Below are 13,273 nucleotides of genomic sequence, written 5' to 3'. Positions count from 1 at the left end.
AAATCTTGAAGCCAGAACGTTTAGACCTGGATCCTCAAGCAGCAGATGCAGCCAATAACTTTGAACACTGGCTGAGCTGTTTCGAAGCCTTCCTGGAGGCCTCCAGCACTACCATCACTACAGATGACGCGAAACAGCTTGTCTTGAACTCACGGGTGAGCCACCGAGTCTACTCGATCATCCGAGATGCCACAACTTACGCGGCCGCCATCGCAACGCTAAAGGAACAATACGTGAAGCCTGTTAACGAGGTCTACACCAGAGACCTCCTGGCTACCCGAAAACAGCACCCCGGGGAATCGGGCGCCGAATATTTACTGGCACTGAGAGTCCTCGGCCGGGCCTGTAATTGCAAAGCGGTGACGGCCAAGGGATGCATGGAAGACCTGATCCGAGACGCCTACGTAGCCGGCATCAGGTCCAACTATACTCGGCAGAGGCTGCTGGAACAGAGGGGGCTCGACCTGCAGAAGACGGTGGCCCTCGCTAACTCGTTAGACGTGGCCCTCTAGAACATGGACGCCTACCCCCCTGACCGGATGGCCACGTGGATGTCACGGGAGCAGCCATCTTGGGACCCGGTAAGGCCACAAGCCGCCAGCAGCCCAACTACAGCTGCAATGACCAGAGGCCAGAAATGCTACTTCTACGGCCAGGCCAAGCACCCCAGACAGCAATGCCCAGCAAAAGACACGACCTGCTCCAAATGCGGCAAGAAAGGCCACTACGCGAGAGTGTGCAGGGCGAAATCGACCCCCAATTCCAGCAGCGCCGCGTGTGAACCATGCAGGCCGCCATTTTGGACCCCACCAACCACGTGTGAGCCATGCGGGCCGCCATTTTGGGCACCACCAGCCGCGGGGGAACCGCCATCTTGGACACCATTTCGGGACCAGGCCCCCGGCGAGGGCGAATACTACAGCGACCCACTGACCTCGACGATGGCCTCCATCACCCTGGACCAATCTAGGCCCCATCAACTAGCCAGGTCCATGATGAACGTAAAGGTAAATGGCCATGCCACAAATTGCCTTTTCGACTGCGGAAGCACGGAGAGCTTCATCCACCCCGACACGGTGCGACGCTACTCCCTATTGGTTATGCCCACACGCCACCAAGTCTTTATGGCCTCAAAGTCCCATACGGCGGACGTCGGTGGCTACTGTGTAGCGACTCTGACAGTGAACGGCGTGGAGTACAGAGATTTTAAATTCCTCGTCCTGCCACAGCTCTGCGCTCCCGTACTGCTAGGATTAGACTTCCAGTGCCATCTGGAGAGCGTCACGATGGCATATGGCGGGCCCCTGCCCCCACTTACAGTCTGCAGCCAGCAGAATTTAAACACGGTGCCGCGCAAAGTATGCAGCCTGTCCACCCTGAAGGTCAAACCCCCCCCCGTTGTTCGCTAACCTCGCCAAAGACTGCAAGCCAATTGCTACTAAAAGCAGGCGGTACAGTGCCGGGGATAGGAGCTTTATTAAATCAGAAGTAGAAAGACTCCTGAGGGAAGGGATTATCGAGGGCAGCACCAGCCCATGGCGAGCCCAAGTGGTGGTAGTGAAGACCGGCGAAAAACAGCGCCTGGTTATTGATTACAGCCAGACGATCAATCGATACACGCAATTAGACGCATACCCACTTCCCCGCATATCTGACATGGTCAACCAGATAGCACAATACCGGGTATTCTCGACGATTGATCTGAAGTCGGCATACCACCAGCTCCCCATCAGGCCTGAGGACCGCCAGTACACGGCCTTCGAGGCTGACGGTCGCCTCTACCACTTCCTCCGAGTCCCCTTCGGCGTCACCAACGGGGTCTCGGTCTTCCAAAGGGAGATGGACCGGATGGTTGACCAGAACGCGCTGCAGGCCACCTTCCCCTATCTAGACAATGTCACCATCTGCGGCCATGACCGGCAGGACCACGACGCCAACCTAGAAAAATTCCTCCGTACGGCCCAACGGCTGAATCTGACATACAACAGAGAAAAATGTATGTTCCGCACCATGCGCCTCGCTATTCTTGGCTGCGTGGTGGAAAACGGAGTCATCGGCCCCGACCGAATGCGCCCCCTCCTGGAACTACCCCTCCCCCACTGCCTAAAAGCCCTGAAGAGATGCCTAGGGTTCTTCTCTTACTACGCCCAGTGGGTGCCCAACTATGCGGACAAAGCCTGACCCCTCATCAAGTCAACCTCCTTCCCCCTGATGGCAGAGGCCCGTGCGGCCTTCACCCTCATAAAAGAGGACATTGCGAAGGCCACAATGCACACAGTGGATGAGTCCATCCCTTTCCAAGTGGAGAGCGATGCATCCGACTTCGCCCTAGCCGCAACCCTTAACCAGGCAGGGAGACCCGTGGCCTTCTTTTCACGGACCCTCCAGGGCCCCGAAATTCGACACTCCTTGTGATAATAATAACTTCCGGGAAGTTATGTCATCACTTCCTGTGAACTGTGAACTATGAACTATGAACTGTGTACATACCTCACTTCCGGTCATATGTCACTTCCTGTTGGACTGGTATAAATACTGGTCTGTTCAGTATTGTAAGGGGCTTCTACCAGAGGCGTGGTAAAGACCTCTCTTGTATATAGTGTGTTTATAAGTTACTTAAAGCTTACTTTAAAGTTACTTGATGGTAAGACTCCTTTTTCTTACATCAATTTAAGTAACTTAAATATTTACACTCACAAATACTAGACCTTCGGACAAACTCGGAGTTAAGGATCTAGGGAACCACCCATCATGGAGAGAATCCTTAGACCTATTCGTCTGGACTTGGACCCGAATACACCAGCAGCTGGCAGGGTATGGAAGAATTGGTACCGTACTTTTGAGAATTTTCTGGATGAATGTAAAGCGGATGCTCCTGCTAGATTGAGGATACTTATCAATTATGTGACCCCAAAAGTGTTCGAATATGTTGATGAATGGGATAATTACGACGAGGTGATTTGGGCACTTAAGAAACTGTATGCCAAGACCCCAAATGAGGTCTATGCTAGACATCTACTGGCCACAGCCCAACAAGGGCCAGGGGAATCAATTAATGAATTCCTGCAAGAACTTCGCAGGCTCAGCATAGATTGTAACTTTCAGGCAGCCTCAGCTGAGCTGTACCGCGAAGAAATGATTCGTGATGCTTTCATCTGCGGGATTGCCTCTCCATTTATACGCCAGCGTCTACTAGAAAGTAAAACACTTGAGCTACAAAAATCTTTTGACCTAGCTTGTTCTCTGGATTTGGCAAAGAGAGATGCAGACCTCTATCAGCTGCCCAGATCTCGATCTGCTGCTGTAGCTGCAACCAGACAATTCAAGCAGTCTCAGGTGAACCCTATCATGGGGGAATCTAATTCTGATAATTCTGATGAAGAAGAGGAGGATGACCCCACTTTAGCAGCCTCTTGGCAATCTAGGAAGGAATGCTTCTTTTGTGGAGATGCTTTTCACCCTAGGAAAACCTGCCCTGCTCGCAATGCAATCTGCAGTTATTGCAAAAAAAAAGGACACTTTGCTAAAGTTTGCCTATCAAGGGCCTCTACGAGGGCCAATCCAGCTAAGGCCTGCCGAACTGCCCCAATTAGGGCCTATCAAGATGCTCCAGCTAGGACCTATCAAGCTTCCTCTCGAGCTCTCTCCCGAAGAAGCACACCGAGAGTTTTAGCCACTCTCTGTGCAACGACACCAATTACAGCTGCTTGCCCACAGAACCTGTCTCATGCAGCCACAAAAATTTCAATTAAAGGGCATACCTTAGATGCCTTAATTGACTCAGGAAGTACTGATAGTTTCATTAAGGAACAGATTGTTGCGAAATTGAAACTACATGTCTTCCCATCGGACCAGGCAATTGCGATGGCTCAGTCATCACTTAATACCAGAATCTCCGGCTTTTGTGTTGTTGATATGACACTTCATGGTCGTATGTATCCCTCCACCCGACTTTCGGTGCTCAAGGACTTATGTAGTGATCTCCTCTTAGGGCTGGACTTCCAAAAACAGCATAAGAAACTCACCATTGAGTTTGGTGGATCCAAACCCGGACTTACTATTTCTAATATACCGTCTAAATTACCGTTTTGTGCACTGTCAGCAGCTTCACTTGATGAACCCTCATTATTTGCCAGTATTCCGCCTCGACGCAAACCAATAATAACGAAATTGCGGCGCTTTAATCAGGAAGACCAATCCTTTATTGCGGCTGAAATCTCTCGACTTCTAGCAGAGGATATTATCGAACCATGTTCGTCGCCCTGGCGGGCTCAAGTCGTCATTGTCAAGAACCCTCTAAAACCTCACAAACAGCGACTATGCATCGATTATTCGCAAACCATCAATCAATATACCGACTTGGACGCCTACCCATTGCCACGCATTGATGATATGGTTAATAAACTGGCCGAATACAAAGTGTTCTCAACTTACGATTTAAAAAGTGCCTATCATCAGGTACCCTTGAAGGTCTCAGATAAGCAGTACACGGCCTTTGAGGCTAATGGACGGCTGTACCAATTTCGTCGCCTCCCATTCGGGGTTACTAATGGAGTGGCTGTCTTCCAACGGGCAATGGATGGCCTGGTTAAGCAGGAAAACCTAAGGGACACTTTTCCCTATCTTGATAACATTACCATTGCAGGTCACGATCAACAGGAACACGACACCAACCTCCAAAAATTTCAGGATGCCCTCCATCACTGTAATTTGACCCTGAATGAATCCAAATCTGTTGAGTCGCAACCGACCATCAACATCCTTGGCTACTGCGTAGGCAATGGTATCATTAAGCCAGACCCAGAAAGACTTCGCCCGCTCCAAGAGCTTCCGTCACCTAAGAATCCGGCTTCTTTACGTCGGGCTCTCGGTCTGTTTGCATACTACGCTAAATGGATTCCTCATTTTTCGGACAAAATCCAACCCTTGCTGCATGCTAGATCATTTCCACTGGGAACAGCGGCTGTTGCAGCCTTTAACCTTCTCAAAAAACAGTTGGAGAAAGCGGCTCTTCACTCCAACGATGAGAATCTCCCTTTCGTGGTTGAATGTGATGCCTCGGAGGTGGCGATCTCGGCTACTCTGAATCAGGAAGGTCGTCCTGTAGCATTTATGTCCAGGACCTTACAAGGTGCCGAGCTACATTATCCTCCGGTTGAGAAAGAAGCCACAGCCATCATAGAGGCAGTACGGAAGTGGAACCATTTTCTAGCTCACCAGCACTTTACATTGATCACGGACCAACGATCAGTCGCCTTCATGCTCGATAATCGAAAACGAACCAAAATTAAGAATAATAAAATACAACTTTGGAGGATGGAACTGGCCTCTTTTGGTTATACCATTCTCTATCGGCCTGGCAAGGAGAATGTGGCCCCGGACACCCTCACATGGGCATTCTGCTCCACTATGTCATCCTCTACTTTCATGGATGTCCACAATGGATTGTGTCATCCTGGCGTTACGCGCATGCTACATTTCGTACGATCACGGAATCTCCCTTTTTCCACTGGAGATGTAAAGAAAATATGCTCAGAATGCCGGCTTTGTGTGGAATTAAAACCTCAGTTCTTCCGCCCCTCAGATGGTATACTCATACATGCAACCCAATCGATGCAATGACTTAGCATCGATTTTAAGGGCCCAGTGCCCTCTTCAACTCGGGACACATATTTGCTCACCATGATCGACGAATATTCACGTTTTCCGTTTGCCTTCCCCTGCTCCAATATGCTGGCGTCCACAGTAATCTGCTGCCTTGAGCAGGTATTTTCTCTCTGTGGCATGCCGGCTTATATTCACTCAGATCGGGGTCCATCCTTTATGTCAAGGGAACTCAAGGACTACCTCTCAGAACGGGGAATTGCTACAAGCAAAACAACACCATACCATCCCATCGGAAATGGGCAGGTAGAGAGGTATAACGGTATCATCTGGAATTCCGTACGTCTCGCTTTAAGATCTCGGGGCCTACCAGACCAGCAATGGGAAACAGTGCTTCCGGATGCATTGCACTCTATACGGTCCCTGCTTTCTACAGCCACAAATACTACACCTCATGAGCAGTTCTTTGGATTCCAGCGTCGCTCATCTCATGGGACATCACTCCCGTCATGGCTAACTACTCCTGGACCTGTATTACTCCGAAGATACGTTCGGACGTCTAAAAATGACCCTCTCGTAGACGAGGTTGAACTCACCGATGCCAACCCCACCTCTGCAAACATACGATATTCCGACGGCCGAGAATCTACCGTATCATTACGGGATCTGGCTCCCTGCCCACCAGGACCTAGTGGGACATCGGGTGATGGCATTTCACCAGGAAACTCTTGGGACCTATCGGGTACCCCTCTCCAGGATCCTGATCGGACACCAACTAGCTTGGTGCCGGTAGAACCCCGTACTCAAGGTTGCGACCCTCCTAGTACCGCGCATGAAAGTACTGATCCGCCACAGACCAGCTCTGCACCTCCCTCTGAACAGAGGCAGTCCGACTTTGAACCTATTGGGGCTCGTACTCGAAGCCATGATCTCCCTGACCCTTCACAGGGCAATCCAGGCCACACAGACTCTGACCAATGGCCAACCGCATGTAAGCGGACCAGCGACCCTCTACGACGGGAATCCAAACGGGTGCGACTCTTCCTTGTTTGGCGGCTGCAGACCAAAAGGTAGACCACAGCCTCCTAATCCTGCAGGAGGGAAGAATGTGATAATAATAATAACTTCCGGGAAGTTATGTCATCACTTCCTGTGAACTGTGAACTATGAACTATGAACTGTGTACATACCTCACTTCCTGTCATATGTCACTTCCTGTTGGACTGGTATAAATACTGGTCTGTTCAGTATTGTAAGGGGCTTCTACCAGAGGCATGGTAAAGACCTCTCTTGTATATAGTGTGTTTATAAGTTACTTAAAGCTTACTTTAAAGTTACTTGATGGCAAGACTACTTTTTCTTACATCACTCCTCAGTCGAGAAGGAGGCCCAGGCGATAGTGGAGGCTGTACGGCACTGGAGGCATTACCTGGCCAGTAAACGTTTCACCCTGCTCACTGACCAACGGTCAGTAGCATTTATGTTTAACAACAGACAAAGGGGGAAAATCAAAAATGATAAGATATTGCGGTGGAGGATCGAGTTATCCACCTACAACTACGATATCTTATATCGGCCCGGGAAACTTAATGAGCCCCCAGATGCCCTATCCCGTGGGACATGTGCCAACGCACAAGTCGATAGGCTACGGACCCTCCACAATGATCTCTGCCACCCGGGGGTCACCAGGTTCTTCCATTTTATTAAAGCTCGCAGCCTGCCTTACTCCATCGAGGAGGTCAGGACCATGACCAGGAACTGCCAGGTCTGCGCCGAATGCAAACCACATTTTTATAGGCCAGACAGGGCACGCCTGATTAAAGCCACCCGCCCCTTCGAACGTCTCAGCGTCGATTTCAAGGGGCCCCTTCCCTCCTCTGACCGCAACACGTACTTCCTCAATATTATTGACGAGTACTCCCGTTTCCCCTTCGCCATCCCCTGCCCAGACATGACCAGCGCCACAGTCATCAGGTGCCTCAACAACCTGTTCGCCATATTTGGCTTCCCCAATTACATCCACAGCGACAGGGGCTCGTCATTCATGAGCGACGAGCTGCGCCAGTACCTGCTCGAGAAGGGCATAGCCACGAGCAGGACTACCAGCTACAACCCCCGGGGTAACGGACAGGTAGAGAGGGAGAACGCAACGGTGTGGAAGACCGCCATGCTCGCCCTAAAATCCAAGGGCCTCCCAATCTCCTGCTGGCAAGATGTCCTCCCCGATGCGCTCCACTCCATACGATCACTGCTCTGTACTGCCACAAACGCCACCCCTCACGAGAAGATGTTCGTCTTCCCCAGGAAATCCACCTCAGGGACATCACTACCGCCATGGCTGACGTCTCCGGGTCCCGTCCTGCTCAGGAAACACGTGAGGAGCCATAAGACGGACCCCCTGGTCGAAAAGGTTCACCTCCTCCACGCCAACCCACAGTACGCCTACGTGGCGTATCCTGACGGGTGGGAGGACACAGTCTCAATTCAAGACCTCGCACCCTCAGGTACCACCCGAAACACCATCGATCACCATCCACTACCTCCACCCACCACCACTACCCACGACGCACCACCGGGGTGTCTACCACGAACTGACGACATGCCGGTGCCATCCCTACCCCGAGAGGATGACACGCCAGTGCTCCGTCCCACACGAGAAGCGGCCGCGGGCAAAGAACCGCCGCAACCGGCACCACGAAGATCATTACGGCAGACAAGACTCCCGGAGAGACTTTCGTATACGAACTTTTGAAACACTTCGCCCCGCCGGACTCTTTTTTAAATGAGGGGTGAATGTGGTAAACCACTGTTAACTCTATACATGTCTGTGTGGTAAACCACTGTTAACTCTGTACAGGTCCGGGCATGTCTCCGCCCCTGGCTCCACCCCTAAGCCCAGGTATAAAGGTGACTCACCACCCTTCCCCCGGGAGCTCTTAGGATGGATCCACTAGCAGAGGCATGCTCCAGTTCTTAGTCAATAAAAGCCTACTTCATATAAGTTCAACTCGTAGTCTTTGGTGTTGTTGATAGTGCATCAATTATTTAAATTAGAGGACCTTAGAAAATACTGGTAAGTTCACTTTCCGTGCCTGTGATGTGGAATGTGCCAATACACTTCTTGCACCACTGGTGTGCCCTTTAAAAAATTTCCCCTTTGGTTTCTCATGCCTTTGTGAGGATCTTTCTGTCCGGGATCTGAATTAAGCCAAGTCTAGTTTGACTAAAATAACAACAGAAAATGCTGGAAAAACTCAGCAGGTCAGGCAACATCCGTGGAGAGAAATTTGAGTTGACGTTTCGGGTTTGACCCTTCTTCAAAACTGGTCTAGTTTGACTAAGCTTTGTTTATTGATGCAATGTTTCGTTGGATATTGATTTTGTTCTTGGTTTGTGGTTGGAACTATTTCATAGTGGAGTAGCTTTAATTAATTGGGAAATACCTATTTAATCTTTTATGCCAATTTTGACTTCAAAGTAAAGAGAAACAAATAACCAAGTGATTCACCCATGTTCTTCAGTTCCATATGTTGCTTTGCCAATATATGAATTGGGGCTATAAGGTATCCATGATGTTCCTGTCTCATCGACAACTTTTCATCACAATTTGGCCCAGAAATTCGGGTCCTAACGCGTGAGTACGCACAGGGTACTCACGCGTGGACCCAATGGAAGTGCCGGTTTCTTGGATGCACTGCGCATGCGCAGGAAACCGGCACTTCCGTTCCTCTGAACGAAGGGGTTCAGAGGTCGAATGTGTGCGTGCGGGAGTCTGCGCGTGCGCTTTGAACTTACGTTTTTTTTTTACAGGTTTTTCCGTTAGGGTAAGTCTTTAGATTTTAGAAATGTAAAAACCAGGCGTAAGGCCTGCATTTTAAAAGGTAAGTGGTCAATTAATTAACATTAAAACATTTTTTCCACAGGTTTATTATTTTTAAATACTTTAAAGCAAGGTAAGTTTATTTTTAGCCCCGTTTTTTATAAAATTATTTTTTGCAAAAATTTAAATTATTGTTTAAAATAGTTATTTAATGTAATTTATAGTTCATTTAAAAAGTGTGATGATTTTTTAAAATTTATTTGAAGGTTTACTACTATTTTGGGGCCGGAGTATTCATAAGTTTAGACAGGTCTTCCTGTCAATCTTATGAATGGAGCATTCTCTCTTCCGATTGGCTGCCCATGGCTCACGTGATCCCAGGGGACGCATCGCACTAACTACGCCCCTGGGACACGCAAGCACAGCGCGCCGGCAACTGGGCCAGGCCCCGGAGCGGAATTCCACGGGAGCCCAGAGCTCAACTGCCGGCGCGCAAGGTAAGTGCAGGTCGGGGGCTTGCACCCGCGGGAAGCCCCCGACCTGAATTTCTGGGCCATTCTATTTATTGAACAGAATTGCTAAGGATCTTCTATTGTTTTAAACTGTTGGTTACATACAGTGCTTCTTATGTTTATTTGCTGGTTTGTCCTTACTCCTGTATAATTTTATACATCTTAATAATAAATATAAATTAGCAGTTTTTTAGCCTGAGTTATATGGTTCAGAGAGATCTAAAACACATGGTGAGTAAGCCAAATTATTTTCGATACATATCCAATGGTAGATGGTGTTGTGTATGTAATATGTGTGCTACTTTCAACCTATGGACAGGACTGCACTACTTGTAGGGCGTAGTGATACGCAGTACCACTCCTGGCCATGGGGTATAAATAGTACTGTGGGTACTGATCTCCCCTCAGTTCCCGCCTGTGGGCATGAAGTAAAGACCTATGTGCAGTCCCTACCTCCAACCAGTAAAGACCTGTTTGAGTTATACGTTTAAGTCTTTGTGTTAATTGTTCAATACAATACACATACTTAACACTGGCGACGAGTCGGTTCGAACCCTGCGGCAGTTATTCCACGGCGGCTTCGTCCAAAGACAGGACGTTGAAGAGAGGTTTCAATCCTCAACACCCCACTCAAAACTGAAGGGCAGCAGAAATCCTGACAGCTTCCAGCGACTGGAAGCGACAGGCATTAGGACCCTGAAGCCTCCATAACCTCGTGGGTAAGCCAGAGCCCGGGAGGGAGCGAGCAAGAGCCGCGCGAGCGGGTGAGCCAGAGCCCGGGAGGGAGCGAGCAAGAGCCGCGCGAGCGGGTGAGCCAGAGGCCGGGAGCCGCTTCAAGTGCGAGGCGCAGCGCGGGCCAGCGATCGGGACCAAAGATAAGGGCCGCACTCGGACTGAAAGGCGCGGCGGCTGCAGAAGCTCAAGGTGCGAGAGCCGCGGTGCACAGCGCGGGCTATCGATCGCGGCGAAGATAAGGGCCGCACTCGGGGGCTGAAGGGAGACGGCGTCGGGGGACGGGTGAAGACCGCCAAGCGCGGGAAAACCGCCATTTTGTGGGCGGAGGACGACGGCAAGAGCGGGAAGCCGCCATCTTTGATAACAAGTAAAGAAAATAAAATCTGAGAAATTGCAAATCTACAATGCCTAAACACGGGAATATTAGCACCTTTGATAGTGACCTCGAAGATTGGGCCATATATGTTGAAAGAGTAAAAAATTATTGTAAGGCCAATAAAATTCGTGACCAAGATAAAGCTCTAACATTATTAAATTTAATGGGTGCGAAGGCATACGGGCAATTGAAACACCTGTTATCACCAGATGAACCGGCGGATAAGACGTTCGATGAGATTGTTACTGTCCTGAAAGATCATCTAAACCCCACGCCGCTGATGCTAGCGGAACGATTTAAATTTTACGACAGAAGGCAGCTACAGCACGAAAGCAATGCTGAATATTTGCTGGAATTGCGTAAATTAGCGAAATATTGCCAGTTTGGAACGGGACTGACAGATGCACTACGAGACAAATTTGTGTGTGGTTTATTTAAACAGGATACACAAAAGCGACTGCTCGAGGAGAATGAGCTGACGCTTGAGAAGGCGGTCACTATGGCAGCAGCACACGAAGCCGCAGCGAGAGGCACGGCAGTAATGCAGCTACGGTCACCGGAGCTCAGTGCACACAAATTGGGTGTGAGTTCTGGCAAATGTTATCGTTGTGGAAAGACAACGCATGATCAGAACCAGTGTTGGTTTAAAAACCAAGAATGTAGAACTTGTGGTAGGCTTGGACATATAGCTAGAGTATGCAGGTCAGGGAAGAAGACCAGCAACAAGAAGTCACCGCAAGGAAAATACACAAAGGTACACAAGGTGACCGAACAGGAGTCCGATTCAGACGCTAGCTGTAATGAACTGGCTAGCTTAAGAGTACTCAACGCTGGTAAGGGTGCAGACCTCCAGGCAATTTGGGTCACTCTTCAGATAGAAGGAGTCCAAGTAAAACTGGAATTGGACACTGGATCGGCATTGACGGTCATAAATAAGAAAGATTACGGAAAGTTATTCCAACATATTCCCCTACAGGATACGGGGATTATATTGAAAACATACACGGGGCAAAGAGTGTACCCCATCGGGAAAATAGAGGTTGCAGTGGTCCACAAGGGCGAAGACAGTCAAATAATGGACTTATATGTGATATCTGAAGGAGGTCCTCCACTACTAGGACGGGAGTGGATTAGGAAAATGAATATGGACTGGCATTTCCTACAAACAATAACAAGTGAGAACTCGGTGAAGATAGTCGGCCCAGACTCTGGAACGGATGATGGTAAGCCCAACTCAGGTGCAAAAGACAAAGTTTCAGCACAGAATTCCACTGAGCAACAACAACATAGTTTAACTGTGGATTCTGAGTCTGGCAAGTCTACTGATGTGCCCATTTCTGAGGGACACCGGGCTCGAACTCAACTCCATTTCAAACTACAACAGCAATTAGAACAAATGCTTCGCCGTTTTGAGCAAGAGTTGAATGCAACGAAAGAGTTCTTTGATATAGAGTTGGAGAATCTGGAAAGACAACAGAAGCAGCTGATGGAGAAAATGGAGCAGGAGCACACAAAACGTCTGATGTCAGAGGAGTTAACGGTCAGCAACTCCTGCATATGCTGAAGGACAGGACTCTGAAATGGGAAAAACTTGAACACGAACTTCAATATTCAAACGAAAGGGGTTCGGAGCTCTCAAAGGTTATTGGAAGAGCTGAGGTGGCAACACAGACTGAGATGACTGCAACAGAGCAGCCCTTGGATGCCAAAAGTACGCTGACTCACGTCAACGTAGAACAACAGACCGCTGAAACAGCTGCTCCGGTAGAGGGATTGAATAGTCCGATCAATCAATCTCCAAAAGAAGTTGAAGTAGTAAAATCTCAAATGAGGTCATTAGTAAACGACTTGCTGAAAGCCCAGAAAAAGCTGAATGAAGAGGTACGCATGAAGAAGTCTCTTCAGGAAAGATGTCTGGACTTGGAACAAAAGCTGGCTAACGCCCAGCTGGGTATGGAGGAAATAGAAGACCCTCTCGCTGGCCTAGATCAGGACGACACCGAATATTACTATGTCCTGTCCTGCCCAACTTGTAACTTCGACTCCCACCATACAGAAATCATGGAGGAGCACCGAAAGTCTACGGAACATCGGGAGAAGGTGGCTCTACTACGGAAAAAGGAGGAAGAGAAGGAGGAACTGCGCATGCAGCTGGCAGCTGACAGTGGAGCCCAGAGAGTCTCCAAGAAGCAGAAAAGGAAAAGTCGAAACAGAAGATGACCCATC

This window comes from Somniosus microcephalus, unplaced genomic scaffold, assembly GCF_052327205.1.
Source record: "Somniosus microcephalus isolate GS21.2 unplaced genomic scaffold, FLI_Smic_1.0 unresolved_chr1, whole genome shotgun sequence".
NCBI lineage: Eukaryota > Metazoa > Chordata > Chondrichthyes > Squaliformes > Somniosidae > Somniosus > Somniosus microcephalus.
The sequence above is the reverse complement of the archived record's forward strand: the minus strand, read 5'-3'. Positions refer to the sequence as shown.